The sequence below is a fragment of the Mustela nigripes genome, chromosome 5 (assembly GCF_022355385.1).
Source record: "Mustela nigripes isolate SB6536 chromosome 5, MUSNIG.SB6536, whole genome shotgun sequence".
Classification (NCBI taxonomy): Eukaryota; Metazoa; Chordata; class Mammalia; order Carnivora; family Mustelidae; genus Mustela; species Mustela nigripes.
This window is the reverse complement of record NC_081561.1, coordinates 107841272-107861034: the sequence shown is the minus strand read 5'-3', so window position 1 is coordinate 107861034 and position 19763 is coordinate 107841272. Positions and strand designations below refer to the sequence as shown.

General features: G+C 39.3%; 1 pseudogene; it reads left to right on the top strand.

Moving 5' to 3' along the window:
- The first annotated feature begins 6135 nt into the window (after positions 1–6135).
- On the top strand, positions 6136–6882 carry LOC132018694 (small ribosomal subunit protein eS4, X isoform-like; annotated as a pseudogene).
- The last annotated feature ends 12881 nt before the right edge of the window (positions 6883–19763 follow it).

Genomic DNA, 19763 nt, shown 5'->3' with positions numbered 1-19763 from the left:
AGTGACACCGTGAGACGAAACAACATTAGAATAATTGGGATTCCAGAAGAAGAAGAAAGAGAAAGGGGAGTAGAAGGTATACTGGAGAGAATTATTGGAGAGAATTTCCCTAATATGGCCAAGGGAACAAGCATCAAAATCCAGGAGGTGCAGAGAACCCCTCTCACAATCAACAAGAATAGGTCCACACCCCATCACCTAATAGTAAAATTTACAAGTCTTAGTGACAAAAAGAAAATCCTGAAAGCAGCCCAGGAAAAGAAGTCTGTAACATACAATGGTAAAAATATTAGATTGGCAGCAGACTTATCCACAGAGACCTGGCAGGCCAGAAAGAACTGGCATGATATATTCAGAGCACTAAATGAGAAAAACATGCAGCCAAGAATACTATATCCAGCTAGGCTATCATTGAAAATAGAAGGAGAGATAAAAAGCTTCCAGGACAAACAAAAACTAAAAGAATTTGCAAACACCAAACCGCTCTACAGGAAATATTGAAAGGGGTCCTCTAAGCAAAGAGAGAGCCTAAAAGTAGTAGATCAGAAAGGACCAGAGACAATATACAGTAACAGTCACCTTACAGGCAATACAATGGCACTAAATTCATATCTCTCAATAGTTACCCTGAATGTTAATGGGCTAAATGCCCTAATCAAAAGAGACAGGGTATCAGAATGGATAAAAAAACAAAACCCATCTATATGTTGCCTACAAGAAACTCATTTTAGATCTGAAGACATCTCCAAATTTAAAGTGAGGGGTGGAAAACAATTTACCATGCTAATGGACATCAGAAGAAAGCAGGGGTGGCAATCCTTATATCAGATCAATTAGATTTTAAGCCAAAGACTATAATAAGAGATGAGGAAGGACACTATATCATACTCAAAGGATCTGTCCAACAAGAATATCTAACAATTTTAAATATTTATGCCCCCAACGTGGGAGCAGCCAACTATATAAACCAATTAATAACAAAATCAAAGAAACACATCAACAATAATACAATAATAGTAGGGGACTTTAACAATACCCTCACAGAAATGGACAGATCATCCAAGCAAAAGATCAAGAAGGAAATAAAGGCCTTAAATGAGACACTGGACCAGATGGACATCACAGATATATTCAGAACATTTCATCCCAAAGCAACAGAATACACATTCTTCTCTTGTGCACATGGAACATTCTCCAGAATAGATCACATCCTCGGTCCTAAATCAGGCCTCAACCGGTATCAAAAGATTGGGATCACTCCCTGCATATTTTCAGACCACAATGCTCTGAAGCTAGAACTCAATCATAAGAGGAAATTTGGAAAGAACCCAAATACATGGAGACTAAACAGCATCCTTCTAAAGAATGAATGGGTCAATCAGGAAATTAAAGAAGAATTGAAAAAAATCATGGAAACACATGATAATGAAAACACAACGGTTCAAAGTCTGTGGGACACAGCAAAGGCAGTCTTAAGAGGAAACTATATAGCAGTACAAGCCTTTCTCAAGAAACAAGAAAGGTCTCAAGTACACAGCCTAACCCTACACCTAAAGGAGCTGGAGAAAGAACAAGAAAAAAAGCCTAAACCCAGCAGGAGAAGAGAAATCATAAAGATCAGAGAGAAATTAATGAAATAGAAACCAAAAAAACAATAGAACAAATCAATGAAACTAGGAGCTGGTTCTTTGAAAGAATTAATAAGATTGATAAACCTCTGGCCAGACATATCCAAAAGAAAAGAGAAAGAACCCAAATAAATAAAATCATGAATGCAAGAGGAGAGATCACAACTAACACCAAAGAAATACAATTATAAGAATATACTACGAGCAACTCTACGCCAACAAATTTGAAAATCTGGAAGAAATGGATGCATTCCTAGAGACATATAAACTACCACAATTGAACTAGGAAGAAATAGAAAACCTGAACAGACCCATAACCAGTAAGGAGATTGAAACAGTCATTAAAAATCTCCAAACAAACAAAAGCCTAGGGCCAGATGGCTTCCCAGGGGAATTCTACCAAATGTTTAAAGAAGAACTAATTCCTATTCTCCTGAAACTGTTCCAAAAAATAGAAATGGAAGGAAAACTTCCAAACTCATTTTATGAGGCCAGCATCACCTTGATCCCAAAACCAGACAAGGATCCCATCAAAAAAGAGAACTACAGACCAATATCCTTGATGAACACAGATGTGAAAATTCTCACCAAAATACTAGCCAATAGGATTCAACAGTACATTAAAAGGATTATTCACCACAACCAAGTGGGATTTATTCCAGGGCTGCAAGGTTGGTTCCACATCCGCAAACCAATCAATGTGATACAACACATTAATAAAAGAAAGAAAAAGAACCATATGATACTCTCAATAGATGCTGAAAAAGCGTTTGACAAAGTACAGCATCCCTTCCTGATCAAAACTCTTCAAAGTGTAGGGATAGAGGGCACATACCTCAATTTTATCAAAGCCATCTATGAAAAACCCACCGCAAATAACATTCTCAGTGGAGGAAAACTGAAAGCTTTTCCGCTAAGATCAGGAACACGGCAGGGATGTCCATTATCACCACTGCTATTCAACATAGTACTAGAAGTCCTAGCCTCAGCAATCAGACAGCAAAAGGAAATTAAAGGCATCCAAATCAGCAAAGAAGAAGTCAAACTATCACTCTTCACAGGTGATATGATACTATATGTGGAAAACCCAAACGACTCCACTCCAAAACTACTAGAACTTGTACAGGAATTCAGTAAAGCGTCAGGATATAAAATCAATGCACAGAAATCAGTTGCATTTCTCTACACCAACAACAAGACAGAAGAAAAAGAAATTAAGGAGTCCATCCCATTTACAATTGCACCCAAAACTATAAGATACCTAGGAATAAACCTAACTAAAAAGGCTAAGAATCTATACCCAGAAAACTATAAAGTACTCATGAAAGAAATTGAGGAAGACACAAAGAAATGGAAAAATGTTCCATGCTCCTGGATTGGAAGAATAAATATTGTGAAAATGTCTATGCTACCTAAAGCAATCTACACATTTAATGCAATTCCTCTCGAAATGCCATACATTTTTTTTCAAAGAAATGGAACAAATAATCCTAAAATTTATATGGAACCAGAAAAGACCTCGAATAGCCAGAGGAATATTGAAAAAGAAAGCCAAAGTTGGTGGCATCACAATTCCAGACTTCAAGCTCTATTACAAAGCTGTCATCATCAAGACAGCATGGTACTGGCACAAAAACAGACACATAGATCAATGGAACAGAATAGAGAGCCCAGAAATAGACCCTCAACTCTATGGTCAACTAATCTTCGACAAAGCAGGAAAAAATGTCCAATGGGAAAAAGATAGCCTCTTCAATAAATGGTGTTGGGAAAATTGAACAGCCACATGCAGAAAAATGAAATTGAACCATTTCCTTACACCACACATGAAAATAGACTCAAAATGGATGAAGGACCTCAATGTGCGAAAGGAATCCATCAAAATCCTTGAGGAGAACACAGGCAGCAACCTCTTCGACCTCAGCTGCAGCAACGTCTTCCTAGGAACGTCGCCAAAGGCAAGGGAAGCAAGAGCAAAAATGAACTATTGGGATTTCATCAAGATCAAAAGCTTTTGCACAGCAAAGGAAACAGTTAACAAAACCAAAGACAGCTGACAGAATGGGAGAAGATATTTGCAAATGACATATCAGATAAAGGGCTAGTGTCCAAAATTTATAAAGAGCTTAGCAAACTCAACACCCAAAGAACAAATAATCCAATCAAGAAATGGACATTTCTGCAAAGAAGACATCCAGATGGCCAACAGACACATGAAAAAGTATTCCACATCACTCGGCATCAGGGAAATACAAATCAAAACCACAATGAGATATCACCTCACACCAGTCAGAATGGCTAAAATCAACAAGTCAGGAAATGAAAGATGCTGGCGAGGATGTGGAGAAAGGGGAACCCTCCTACACTGTTGGTGGGAATGCAAGCTGGTGCAACCACTATGGAAAACAGCATGGAGGTTCCTCAAAATGTTGAAAATAGAACTACCCTATGACCCAGCAATTGCACTACTGGGTATTTACCCTAAAGATACAAATGTAGTGATCCGAAGAGGCACGTGCAGCTGAATATTTATAGCAGCAATGTCTACAATAGCCAAACTATGGAAAGAACTAGATGTCCATCCACAGATGAATGGATCAAGAAGATGTGGTATATGTACACAATGGAATACTATGCAGCCATAAAAAGAAATGAAATCTTGCCATTTGCGATAACGTGGATGGAACTAGAGGGTTCATGCTTAGTAAAATAAGTCAATCGGAGAAAGACAACTATCATATCATCTCCCTGATAGGAGGAAGTGGAGATGCAACAAAGGGGAGTTAAGTGGGTAGGAGAAGAATAAATGAAACAAGATGGGATTGGGAGGGAGACAAACCATAATGACTCTTAATCTCACAAAACAAACTGAGGGTTGTTGGGGGGAGGGCTTTCAGAGAGGGGGGTGGGGTTATGGCCATTGGGGAGGGTATGCGCTATGGTGAGTGCTGTGAAGTGTGTAAACCTGGTGATTCACAGACCTGTACCCTGGGGATAAAAATACATTATATGTTTATAAAAAATAAAATAATTTTTAAAAAGTCATTTATGATAAACCACAACTTGTTTTCAGCATCATACTCAACATGAAAAACTGAAAACTTTTCTTCTAAGATCAGAAACAAGATAAGATGCCCATTTTTGCCATTTTTATTTAACATAGTATTGGAAGTCCTAACCAGAGTAATTTAGTCAAGAAAAAAAAAAATAAAAGGGATCCAAATTGGAAAGCAAGAAGTAAAAGTGCAAATACTCCAGCCAAAAACTGTTAAAACTAATTCAACTATTCAGTAAAGTTACAGGATACAAAATCAATATACAGAAATTTGTTGCATTTCTTATATACTAACAATGAACTATCATGAAGAGAAATTAGGAAAACAATCACAGTTACAGCTGCATCAGAAAAAAATAAAATATCTAGGAACAAATTTAACCAAAGGTAAAAGATCTATACACTGAAAACTTTAAGACATGGAGGAAAGAAACTGAAGGAGGCACAAAGAAATGGAAAGATATTCTATGCTCATAGATTAGAAGAATTAAAATGTTAAAATGTTCATCCTACTCAAAACAACGGACAAAGTCAATACAATCTCTAACAAAATTCCAATGATATTTTTCATAGAAATAGAACAAATAATCCTGAAATTTCTATGGAACCACAAAAGATCCTGAACAGCCAAAGCAACCTTGAGAAAGAAATGCAAAGCTGGAGGCATCATGCTCCCTGATTTTTTTGGCCTTTTAACTTTTTATTTTAATTCCAGTTAGTTAACATACAGTGCTATATTAGTTTCAGGTGTATGATACAGTGATTCAACAATTCCACCCTTCCTGATTTCAAACTATACTACAAAGCTTTAGCAATTAAAGCAGTATTGTACAGGCATGAAAACAGGCACATAGATTAATTGAATAGAACAGAAAGCCCAGAAATAAACACGTATGACCAAATAACTATAACAAACAAGGCAAGAGTATACAATGAGGAAAAGACAGTCTTTAATAAATGGTGTTGGGAAAGCTGAACAGCCACATGCAAGAGGATGAAATTGAAATACTATCTTAGACCACACGCATATATTAACTCAAAGTGAACTGAAAACTTTAAAGCCAGACATGAAACCAAATCCTCCTAAAAGAACACATGGTCAATGGTCTTGGCAATGATTTTTTGGATCTGACTCCAAAAGCAAAGGCAATAAAAGCAAAAATGAACAAATGAGACTATATCAAACTAAAAAACTTCTGCACAGCAAAGGAAACCATCAACAATATGAAAAGCCAACACACCAAAAGAGACAAAATACTTGAAAAAAACATATCCAATAAGGGATTAATATTCAAAATATATAAAGAACTCCTATAACTCAAGAGCAAATTAACAATCTAATTTAAAAATGAGCAGAGGATATGGATAGACATTTTTTTCAAAGAAGACATACAGTGACCAACAAACACATGAAAAGATGCCCAACAGTCTTTTTTCATACCTAGTGCAGCCATGGCTCATGTTCCCAAGAAGCATCTGAAACATGTACCAGCTCCAAAGCACTGGATGCCAGATAAACTGACTGCTGTGTTTGCCCCTCATCCCTCTATTGGTCCCCATAAGCTGAGGGAATGTCTCCCTCTCTTCTTTTTCCTAAGGAACAGACTTAAGTATGCCCTAACAGGAGATAAGGTAAGGATGATCAGTATGCTGTGTTTTTTATTAAGACTGACGGCAAGGTCTGAACTGATGCAACCTACCCTGCTGGTTTTATGAATGTCATCAGCATTGACAAGAGTGGGAAGAATTTCCATCTGATCCATGTCACCGAGGGTTGCTTTGCTGTTCATTAGATTACACCTGAGGAGGCCAAGAACAAGTTGTGCAAAGTAAGAATGATCTTTGTTAGGAGAAAAGGAATCTCTCACCCGACCCATGATACTTGCACCGCCCACTATCCCTATTCCTTTATTAAGGTGAATGACACCATTCAGACTGATTTGGAGATGGTAAGATTACTGATTTCATCACGTTTGATACTGGTAATCTGTGTATGGTGATTAGGGTGCTAACCTGGGAAGTACTGGTGTGATCACCAAAAGAAAGGGACATCCTGGTTCTTTTGATATAATTCATGTGAAAGATGCCACTGGCAATAGCCTTGCCACCCAGATCTCCAACACGTTTGTTATTGGCAAAGGCAACAAATCATGGATTTCTCTTCCCCATGGAAAGGGTATCTGCCTCACCCACTGTTGAAGACAGAGAGATTGGTGGCCATATAGCAACGGGTAAAATGGTCTCTAGGTGATATGGTTCAGTCTTTATACTTTAAAAAAAAAAAAAAGATTTTATTTATTTATTTGACAGACAGAGATCACAGGTAGGCAGAGAGGCAGGGAGGAAGCAGGCTCCCTGCAGAGCAGAGAGTTCGACATGGGGCTCGATCCCAGGACCCTGAGATCATAACCTGAGCCGAAGGCAGAGGCTTTAACCCACTGAGCCACCCAGGTACCCCTAAGTCTTTATACTTAACTAAGATAATACACAGCACAAAAGAAAGGAAAAGAGGGAGGAAGGAAGGAAAGATGCTCAACATCAGCGAACATCAGGAAAATGCAAATCAAAACCACAATGAGATACAGCCGCACATCTTTAGATACTATTGGTTGTTAAAAGGGAGGGGGTCAGGGGATGAGTGAAATTAGTGAAAGGGGTAAAAAGGTATGAATGTCTAATTATAAAATAAATAGCCACAAGGATGTTAATATACAGCATGGTGACTATAGTCAAAAATATTGTAATGCATTCTTGAAAGTCACCAAAGAGTAAATCCTAAAAGTTCTAATCACAAGGAAAAAAAAAATTTGTAACTTCATATGGTGACAGTTGGTAACTAGACATATTCAGGTAATCACTTGACAATGTATACAAATACTGAATCACTACGTTGTACAACTGAAACTAACATAATGTTATATGACAATTATACCTCTCTAAATGCAAATAAAATAAATGCAATTACACACACACATAAATTGTGTGATATAAACATATTTAACTAGGTGACAGTTTTCACTTCTAGGGGCTAGGATTTAGGATTAAATGCAATAGAGTAAATGACTATTTTTCATTTTTTTTCATTTTAAACCTTAATGCATATATTACTTTAATTGAAACATTAATTTATAAATAATTTTCAAAAATAAAGGTAGCCCTGGTTCTCTCTCTCTCTCAGAAAGAAAAGTGAGCTCCCAGCTATGTCCTTCACTGCTTAGGGGCACCTGGGTGGCTCAATCAGTTAAGCATCTGCCTTTGGCTCAAGTCATGATCCCAGAGTCCTGGGATCAAGCCCTGTATCAGGCTCTCTGCTCAGCAGGAAGCCTGCTTCTCTCTCTCTCCCACTCCACCTGCTTGTGCTTATTCTCTCCTCTCTCTCAAATAAATAAAATCTTTTTAAAAATAAAAATAAATAAATAAATAAAATCAAAGGGGCTGACAGTGAACTAGGTGGATAAGGGGGTGAGGAGCCTCCTAAGTAGGGCAGCCCAATGAAAAGAGACTCAGACAAAGTCAACTGGACCCAGGAGTAGAGTCTTAGTCCTCCGAATGCAAGGACAGCCCACCTTGCGCCCAGTATACAGGCTATCCCTTAAAACTGCTCTCATCCCAAATCCCCACTGAACTCCTGCTTGAGAGTTATGGAAAAGGGAAGTGCAGCTGACCCTTAGACAACATGGGTTTGAACTGCACAGGTTGTACAGTTACACGTGGAGGTTTAGCAATAAATACACTACTGTAAATGTATTTTCTCTTCGTTATGGTTTTCTTAAAAACATTTTGTTTTTTCTAGCTTATTCTGTTGTAAAAACACAGCATATAATACATATACAAAATGTGCTAATTCACTATGCTATCAGTAAAGCTTTCAGTCAATAGCAGGCAGTGGGTAGCTAAGTTCTGGGAGAGTCACATTGTTCCAAGGCCAACTGTATAAGCAAAAAACACAGGAACTAATTCACTAAGAACTATGTAGGGGCACTCAGCCCAGACAGCTCTGTCTTGGAATCCCACTGACAGAATATGTCCTGAAAGTGGGGAAATCCCCGGCCTTGTCCCTTCCCCACCTGGGCACCGGGAGAGCTCCAGCACACTGGAGCGGCATCCAGAGGAAGACTGAGGTGCTTAAAGACATGGACATGCCTTCAGGGACATATCAGAGCAGGGCAGGAGTCTGAAATGTGTAAACTGAGTGCCGAATTATCTTGCTCATGAGGGCATACATCAGGTACCTCCTAAAGACTCTCAAAATCCCACTGGGGCATGTTCCAGCCACCCAATAGGCTGTGTGAGCAGACAGATTCCTGGGATCAAGCCCCACATCAGACTCATTCAGACAGAGTGACCACTGGCAAGTTCAGTGTCTTTCTGTTTATATAGCCCTGTTGCCCTTTTGGGGTGGTACCCTGAAAAAGCAAATCTTACAGATATAGCAAAAAGAAGGGCATATGTACCCCAATGCTCATAGCAGCAATGACCACAATTGCCAAACTGTGGAAAGAACCAAGATGCCCTTCAACAGACAAATGGATAAAGAAGATATGGTCCATATATACAATGGAATATTACACAGCCATCAGAAAGGATGAATACCCAACTTTTGTATCAACATGGATGGGACTGGAGGAGATTATGCTGAGTGAAATAAGTCAAGCAGAGAGAGTTAATTTTCATATGGTTTCATTTACTTGTGGAGCATAAGGAACATTAGGAGAAGGAAAGGAAAAGTGAATTGGGGGAAATTGGAGGGGGAAACAAACCCCATGAGGGACTGTGGACTCTGAGAAACAAATTGAGGGTTTTGGAAGGGAGGGGGGTTGGGGGTTGGGTGAGCCTGGCGGTGGGTATTAAGGAGGGCACGTATTGCATGGAACACTGGGTGTGGTGCATAAACAATGAATCTTGGAATGCTGAAAAAATAAAATAAAATAAAAATAAATTTAAAAAGAAAAAGAAAATCTTCCTGAATGAGGTACAAATGTGCCACCTTAGGTATCTGGCTCTGGCACAGAGTTCTACCTAACCAGCTTGGAGTGCTCTTGCCATGGGCAGACCTCTCAAATAATACCAATCTGGGAGAACATAAAGCTAAGCAACTGCCCACATCCCCCCAACAAAAAAACTTTCAGGACACCACTCACGGGCTGTCACCCCTCAGACAGCCCCACTAAGTTCAGAAAGGGGTCGTGACTGGGGGTAAGTAAGAGGCTGCTGGCTCTGTGATCTGAATTCCACAGCTTATGAAGAACAAGGGACCCTGGAGAAATGAGCTCCCAGCTTTAGTGTCTGCTTTCCTCCGTGGCCAGACCTTGGCCCTGGACACATCCTCACTTTGAGGAGTCAAAGCCAAGGCATGCTCTTGACCCTCAGGTACCAAGGAGGAAGCTCCCATTACCTCCTGGGAGGTAAAGCAGCATTTCTGTGTCTCTTCCCTTACTCTGGTGGTTGTATTGTTACAACACATAAGGGGAATTTTCCCCCTTAAGGATCATTTCTGTTTCTCTAACAGCAGGGCCTCTCAGACCTCATGTGAGCCTCTAACCTGCCCTCTCCAAACCAGATACTCCCAACCACACAACCCATCATTCAGTGATAGACAGCCTCCCCTTAAGGAAGGTTCTCTATTGTTTTTCATATGTTGATCCTTTGCCTCCAGCTTGACATTCCAGAAAGGCAAGGATTAACCTTAGACATCTATTCTGTAGCCCCCAAAGCACCAGTCCTAGCCCAATAAATAAGCTGGCACTCAATAAGTATGACTTCACTAATGCTTCAAATCAAATGGCTAGTTTCATAAGGAACCTGAAAATGGGCTTGTTGTGGGGAAAAAACAAACAGAAAAATTTACAGGTCCTTCAAAGTGTTTTTTGATATTCTCTCCTTCTTTTTTAGCCCCTTCTACAACCTCTCTGCACACTAAAAATACATAAATAAGAGTCTAATAGAAGCCAGACATTTAAAATAACATATTCTCAGGAGATTTTTTTTTTTTTTTTTAACAAAGCTTGGACGCCTGTGCAGGCTATAAATTTACAGTTGATGATCTTCTGCCAGAAGTTCTTTTGGGCACTTACAGCTGTGAAATACAATCTTTAGTTGACTACACAGCCCCTTCGTGCTCCCAGTCTGATTCCAACAGCCTTTATTCCTGACAACATAACTCATCACAACAATAATGAAATAACAAGAGTATTTATTTGGATTTACACACCACCTTTCACCTAAGGGTCCCTGAGCAACTTCAAACAACGCTGAAATGGTTCCAAACCATGTACCTCTCCAACTTGGGTTTAGAAGCTAAAAAAGGAGTCAGTCTGCTGTGTGTAATTCCTTGGCAAAAATCATACACTTTTACATAAATGGAAACAGTGAGTCCTGGCTCTTCTTCAATAATCTTCTCTACCCTCCTTACACATTTCCTCTTTGCTGAGAAAGAAACCACTGGCATAACCTAGACCCTGCCTTTACATTTTATTGTTTTGTGCTTTGAAGATCTTATTTTTTGCAAAAGCTTAGTATACTATAAAAACTAAGTGTCTTTCTACTTTGCAAGATTCATTGAAGTAACTTTTATTTGGGATACCTAAGAGAATTGGAAAATTCCCTCTCTTCCATTTCCTTATTTTTTCAACACTTGCAGTTTTATTTTTTCATGAACTATAGTTATTTTTTTTAAGATTTTATTAATTTATTTGAGACAGAGAGAGAGCATGAGGAGTCAGAGGGAGAAGCAGACTCCCGGCTGAGCAGGGAGCCTGAAACGGGGTTCAATCCTAGGACCCTAGGATCATGATCTGAGCTGAAAGCAGACGCTTAACCAACTGAATCACCCAGGTGCTCTGAATTATAGCTATTTCTTTACTTGTTTATTCGCCTCTACTACAGTAGGAGATTTAAAAAAAAAAAAAACAAAAAAGACCTATATATTTGTACCCTTTCTCTTTGTATGCCTATATCTTTCAGTGCCGTGTGCACAGAGTATAGAGATTAGTGATGAACTGACTTGTTTCTTACTTGCATCCATAATTTAAATTTTTTCTTAAATATATTATGACCCCAAGGTTTACATTAAGGTACAAATGAGGGCATAAAAATAGCAAATGTCTAAACTCTATCTTTCCTTCCACTGGACCTAAACAAACAGCTACAAATGGTGTCAATAGGACAATAGAAATAAGGAAACCAGTTTACTAGGCCTACCAGCACAGAACCCAGATGTCCTGCTTTGGCCAAACACAATGTTAGAGGTAAGTTACTCTGAGCCCTTGGATTATTTCAGTCCTATTGCTGGACATACAAAATGATGACCCCCTTAGAAAACTCTGGCTCTTAGTCCCTCATTAAATACAAATAAGGAATCTACAATGTGTCAGACATTGTGCTAAGGGCTGCGGGTTTAAGAATGTGAAGTGCACTGCCCTGCCCTCAAAGAACTTACAGTCCAGGGAAGGAAACCATCAGAGAAACAGTGAAGAGCAGGATAACATGGTAAGCAGCCTGACGTAATGATGCACAAGGTGAAAGCGGCTCCATTGGAACCCAACCCAACTGATTTGCCTCTTCCCAATGCCAGGCTGGGCCACGAACACATTCTAAAACCCTGGGCTCTGAATCTACCTGCCCTCCTCTGGAATATCTAGCTATCATCAGAACTGGGGCAGCACCTTGACTTGGCATTCGGAAATGCTGTTTTGTTGCATCCTCTAGAAGCTTTCTGGCTTCTCCCTTGGATGCCATCTTTCTGCTCTCTCTTGGCTCTTTACTCTGGAGCCCACAGGCCTGCCTGTTTTCGCTTTGTACTTTAGCACTGTGGCTAGATGATATTTTCAGATATTAAGAGTTTTTTTCTCTTTGTATTTGTTTGTTTCCTTCCTCCATTTCAGACTGGTAGCAGTCTTGATACACCATGACTTCCAGAAGGCATGCATCAGGACCAAAACCAGAAATAACCAGCAAGTCCTTCTGGCTTTTTTTCCCCAAAAAAACATGTTTAAGCATTTAATGGAACTCAGTGGTTTGGAGAAAAGATGGGAGAGAGTGTGAAAAGCAATATGGAGGGGGCTTCATCTTTCCTTTCTTCTCTGCCCTAGAAAAAAATATCCCTAAGGCAAAAGTAGAAGAGGAATGAAGAGAAATACCAGAGAGTCCAAGAACAGCCACACTCCCACATTCTCCCATAATGTTGACAGCAAAACTCCAAATGGAAGGACAGGGTGGAGTTTAGGCTAGGCAGACAAAACCCCAGGCAGCATCACATGGCATAGCCATAGGAGGAAAAGGGATCTGGTAGGAAGGGTGGCAGCCCTAGCAGTAACCTGCCTGGAAAGATGACCAAGCACCAGATATCCACTCTGCATCCTGCTGCTTGGCACTGCCTAAGAAGAAAGAAAACTCAAATAAATGAAGTTAAGCTTCCCTCCAGACTAAATGAAGGGATGCTCAGTACGAAGTGAAGTTGACTTATGAATGATAACATACGACATCTCTAACATACCTGAGCTGTGTGGGCTGATGAACACCACACTCTTCCTGGATGTCCTTCTCTATGCACAGGGCTTTATCCACTGTTGAACTCTAGATCTAAATCTCAGATTTTCTTTCCTTGCCCTGAAATTTGGACTGATATTTCAAGCTGCTTTCTAAATATCTCATTTCAAACTTATCAAGTCCCAAAGTGACTCCTATCTTCTTGATTCTTCCCCACCCCCACCCTACCAACCCAGTTCTCTCCCCCATATTTTTTTGACAATAGCACTGAAGTCCACTCATATTCGAAACCTTACATATATCATCCAGACCAGTCAGTTCTACCTTGGGAATCTGCTCCATCACCTCACCCATATCCATTTTCTAGACCCTCATCATGTGAACTCTATTCTGGCCTCGTCACTGGCATCTGTGTTATCAGACTCTTCTATCCTGCCCAAGGCATCCAAGATCCTAGACACCTCCAGCTTCCTGTAAGAGAAAATCCACATTCCTCATCAAGGAATACAGGACTCTGTCTAAACATGGATTCTGACTACTCCATCCTCTACCACCTTCTATATATTTTGCATGCACATACACTCACACACGTACCCCAGAATCTTACCACCTCTCATGAACCAAGAAGGGACTATGGCTAAGCAATGGGTTAAGAAGTGGTAACTTGTGGCTTGGTCTAAATGATAAACTGGTGTATAATTAAGTGTGAGGAAAGTCAGAGCAAATGTGGGAAAAAATCTTCCTTGATTTCCTTCTAGAATTCTCTTATGTTGCAAGAAAACAAATCTAGGAGAGCCTGTCACTTAGGCTAACGGTCAACATGAATAGCAACTAAGGCTGAATTCTATAAGGCTGCTCTGGCCAGCCTTCCAAGAGTCCTTGGCCACTTTTGTGGCACCTATAATACTGCCATTCTCACAGGATTTTTGTAAGAATGAAGGCAATAGTTGAGGAAGGAGGAGAGTTCTCTGTAAACTTTCTAATGTTATACAAAATGTAAGTATTAATTCTTTTTCCTGTAAATAAATATTCATTCATTTATGTCTCTTACAATTCAAAATTCCTTAGAAAAATACAACTCACCGAGGGTCTGGTCTGTCTATGCAAAAAGGAAACACCGCATACCCGTGAGAATCCAAATCATTGTTAAATAAAGTGTGCTGGGAAGTGACAGGGTATCTTTTGCTGAGAACATGGGAATCCATATGAATTCAGAAACACTACACCATGGTTGTTATCATCAGGGCAGCCCTGGTGTGTCTGGCTGAATTTTTAATATTCTAGCTTTTTAATCTTGCATGACTCTCCCTGGCAAAGTCAGTCCAAAAGAAGAGACGCTTAATGAACATTTGAGCCCAGGAACTAGCTGTTTGTGAAACTCACTTTCCATTAAGTAATTGTAGGTTAGGCTAAATAAAATGTTTTATGGAGAGTAATATGTCCATGGTGAGGCTTCATTAAATATGTTACTGTTTTTATGGCCCCTTCGGGATGGAAAACAAATAACTTGTCCTTGTTCTCCAGAGACAACGCTGACCCCCCAAATCTGCTTTGTACTTGCCTTGCATGCAGATCAACTGTCACAGCTGGTTTTACAAACTACAAGCATACAGCCAGCTCTTTACTGCTTACCAATGTACTGATAATACACGATGAAGAATAAAGTATTATTTTGGTATTCCCCGACCTACGCTCAACAGAACATTAGTTCTGTAAGATGGTAATATATATTCTGAAAAAATGAAAAGGAAGGAAGCAGCCATGATAAGGGGCTCCTCCATGAGCAAACAGGATTAAGAAACAGTAGGTTAAACGAAGGTAAGCAGTTTTCCTTCCTTCAGGATATTTCAAGCCTTCAATAGGCCAAAATGTTTTGTGAATCTCCTAGAGAAGAATGTAGTAAATAGAGAACCTCTAAAATTATTTGACCATAGAACTTACTTTCTATAGAACACAAAAGTACTAATGTTCCACAGAACACAGTTTAGAAGAGGCTGTTCTATTTAATAAAGCCAAGTAACCAATGACAACCAGTTCAATAATTTCTAGAACATCATATTTGTCGGTGAAAGTCCAAAGTAAGGGAACATTCCCCACAAGCAATATCCTTACAAGAAGCATAAGACAGAATCATCTGCAAATGAAGTTTTGAGTAAAACACATTAAGATCTCACTATAGTCTGAGGATCTATAATTCAATATTTGAAGTCATTGTTTCTCTTATGGAGAACAGAAAACAAAATAGACAAAGCATGTTGCCATATTTTCTACACTCTGCTGCAGGATGACAATTCTTACTTAAGCACAGGAAGAAAAATGTTAAACAACAAAAATCCAAGTATGTTTGCTGTCCATGCTTTCCCTTATAATTGTAAAAAGCATCTTAAGCACAGCAAGCTTATCAAGGAATGTACGACAGCCAGAGTGGCCAGGGTGACCAAGAATAGGGGCCGTGTTGTGAAAAATCTCTCATATGACTTTACGTTGTCATCACATAATGGATGCGGACAGTGCCCCTCCTGAATCCCTTTTACCTGACATCCCCTGTTGCCATGAGTGTTGGCTACAAAGAGCTCAGAGGCTTCCTCCCAGGACAACTGCCGTCTGCAAAATAGGAGCTAATCTTAGCCAGTAGATTATATCACTCATCCATCCCAGGGCAGCTTTTAACCAGTGACTGATGCGAGATACAAAAGACTCGTCTCCTTTCCTCAAGGCAGGACTAGCTATGTGGTACAAATCATCTGCAGAGCTCTTCATGAGATCAGGTTAAAGCCGGCCTCTAGCAGAGACCACAGCCTTGCTTAGCTCCTTGCCTGGCCCTATCGTATTTCCCTTACTCTCTTGTTTCTGAGACCACTCCAGTAACTAACACATACCCAAATGCCAGTCTCAGGCTCTGCTATTAGGGAACCCAGCCCAAGACATCCAGTTTACAACCTTTTATCTAAAGAAACAGTTTTTCATAAGAGATTCTTAATCTCACAAAACAAACTGAGGGATGCTGGGGGTAGGGAGGTAGGGATAGGATGGCTGGGTTATGGACATTGGGGAGGGTATGTGCCATGGTGAGTGCTATGAAATGTGTATAAGCCTGATGATTCACAGACCATTCCCTTGGGCCAAATAACACATTATGTGTTAAAAAATAAAAATTAAAATTAAAAAATGGTTTTTTTTCTTTCAATTACAGTAATACGGTTCACAACGGTTTGTCCTCTTGCCTGCTTCAGGAATCTTACATTGCGTTCCAATGAGAGGACTTAGATCAGTATTTCATATCGTGTGGTCTTGGACCATGTACATTGGAGTTATCAAGGTACTTGCTAAAAAGTAAAGATGGCTAAGACCCCCCTCCTGCCAGACCTAATGAATCAGAGTTTCTGAGAGTGGGATCCACAAATTAAATTTTTTATATCAGGTACTTGTGATGTGGTCAAGTTTAAGATCCACACTATCAAGATGCCATGATTTAGCCAGCTTCCCCCCAGCACCTCCCTTCCTGTAACAAGTGAGAGACACTCTCAAGTCAAACTAGCTTGTCTTCTTACCTTCTGCATACTGATAAACTCCTCTGAGAGAAAACAATGCATAAATTTCTAAGTAGAAACTTCCAATGTGGTCTATAGAGAGAAAAAAAAATGAAACCCAAGCAGATTATTGTCTTGGCTAATGACAAACTACTTCAAAATGTAAATTTTGTTTCATTTCTTTGAAATCGAAAAATGTGATTTGAGATGACACTCTAAATAAGTTGGAGAAGCTATGTTTAATCATCTAAAATCAATTATTTCTAAGTATTTAGGAACTATGGGAAGGAAGATAATCTGAAAACATATTTTTCAAAGCACAATGCAGAAAAGATCTACAGTAGCTCATAAACATCTAAATTGCCATATTTATTCATCCCAAAGAAGTTGACTGTTGCTAGAGAATTATTTAGCTAAAAAGTCTCAGATCTCCGAATACACAGTGAAAAACATCACTGAATGCCTTCTTTTTACCTACCTCTGATGAGCATGGGACAACCATGGTTATTCACAAGTACTTCAATCAGCAGGACTATCAATATTAACCACAGGTATAGTTAGTGACAAGAGATCAAACAGAGCTCCAACAGCAAACCTGTTGTCTACCATGGAGCCAAGATGGGTCAAGAGAATCAGAGGGTGGGTGGAGATGGCTTCTAGGAATGGTGTCCACTGAGCAGCCGCTGATTGAAGCCTAGACTGTTGACAAGCAGACATCTCTCTTCATAATCACTGTTTTGAGGGTGTGTATGTGTGTGTGTGTGTGTGTGTGTGTGTGTGCTGGGTTTTTTAATCCAGGAGAAATGAAATGAGCTTGATTCAAAGCCAAACAGGCAGCCATGCTGTTCCTCACTGACTGGTATTTCTTAATGACCATCTCAGCAGCAATCCCAAAATGAATCAGCCACCCCTGGAAAGCTCGGTCACTCCTAGAAGATGTTCCTAATAATTATCTAGTGCTTGGTTAATAGAGACTACAAGAACACACTTTTAATCAACATGAAGCACCCTTTCAAGTCCCAGAAATCCAAAAAGCTACCTGGTAGGAGGATACTGGGTTGTTCAATTTGTTTTTTTCTCCTGGAGGCTGAAACATGGACTGTGTGATAACAAATCTAAAAACAAAACTCAAAGAGAAGTCTAAACTTGCAAGTTATAAAAATACATTAGGACCAATATTTTTAAGAAAAGATAATGCTAAAAATAAAGTGTCACAAATAACACACTTTTGAAGGAAAGGCAACTCTACAGGTATGAACATGTAGTTTCCAAAGTCCAAAGTGGTTCCAATGTGTTATTTTAAAATGAGATCAAAGTTCTTTAGAAAACGTATTATTAGAGTAGCTCCTTTTTGGGAGAATACATATCACTATGTTATACATATCACTTAGTGGGATTAACACAGAGATATCTGGGGCCACATCCATCAAGAGCCAGCATCCTTACCTTGAATTTCATAATCAACTCTGCTGGTATACCACAGCAAACTGACCAAGAGGATGTTGATCATTTGAAAAACTTGAGGTTTTCAAATGGACACAAGAAAAAGGAGAAAGAACTATTTTAGAGGAAGGATCCTGGCAATGGCAATACTAAATACAAAGAATGCTCCAGGCTTATATCAGTGAACAGTCTCACTGTTCTGACAGTTTTAGGAAAGGTAGGGAGACAAGCAGACATCTCTCTTCATAATCACTGTTTTGAGGGTGTGTGTGAGTTTATAATCATTATTATAAACTCAACTCCTCAACATTAATTCCTATGGAAACACTAAGACAAATCATCAAACTATCTATCTGAAGGTACCCAGAGACTCACCAAGTCCAAATAACCTTAAATGGCTCCATGTAGAGCCAGCCTGGGAGCACCCATATAGCCCTTCAACTACAAGTTTGATTTACATGGTGTCTAGATAAAAGAGGCAGAATGAGAGGCAATTTCCTCAAGAAATTTAATTCTAATATACAGGATATTCTTAGCAATTTCTTATCAAGATATAGCTTAGCATCTAACTAGTCCAAAGCTAGACCCAAACAAATTATAGTGGCTTAGTGTCCATCCAAGCACCAGAGAGTATCCTCACAATGAAAGCTGTGATTAGAAGTATGCACCTTTGTCCTTCAGATGAAACAAAGTTGAGTGGGGCTGATTAACCCTGTGAAAATATTTTGAGTTATGTATTTATAATTTATATACTTACAAGTATACACTTATGGTAGTATTGTATGCTATGTGCTATGTACTGAATTGTATTCCCCAAAATTCATTATGTTGAAGACCTAACCCCCAGTGTGATGGTATTTGGAAACAGGGCCCCTGGGAGGTAATTAGGTTTAGATGAGGTCATATTAAGTATGGCCCTCATGATGGGATTAGTGCCCTTATGAAAAGAAATACCAGCAATCTCTCTCCCTTTGCCATGTAAGGACACAGCGAGGTGGCTGGCTATCTGCGAACAAGGAGGAGGGCTCTCACCAGGAACTAAATGGGCAGCACCTCTTTCTTGAACTTCCCAGCCTCCAGAAATATGAGAAATAAATGTCTGTCGATTAAGCTACCAACCTATGGTATTTTCTTATAGCAGCCTGAGCAAATTAATACACTACTATAAAAGTTTACTTAGATCAAAACAACAGCAAAAAAGCAACTGTACACCAGAAGGAAAAATAGTCCATCAAAAACAGAATGCATTTGAAAACTGTGATTTCAGTACACTGCCTTGTGATGTTAGTGAGAAAATGATGAATGAGAACTTCTCAAATTCCCAAATCTGCAAATACCGTTTTAGAAAAAAAAAAATGAAGTGTCACTGAGACATGGTGTAAGACAAGACAGTTTCACGACAGGATGCTCCATGACAGGTTCTGTACACCAACCTTATAGGCTTTGAAACTCAAATCTGTGCTTCAGTAAAATGACAAATGACTACCTGTTTGGTGTGTGTATGTATGTGTCTCTTTCTCACACACACACACATACAAACACAATTCCGTTACTATAACGTCCAGAAAGTCTACTACACAAGGTTTAGAAATATAAAGCAAAACAAGAAGTAGCAAGAAT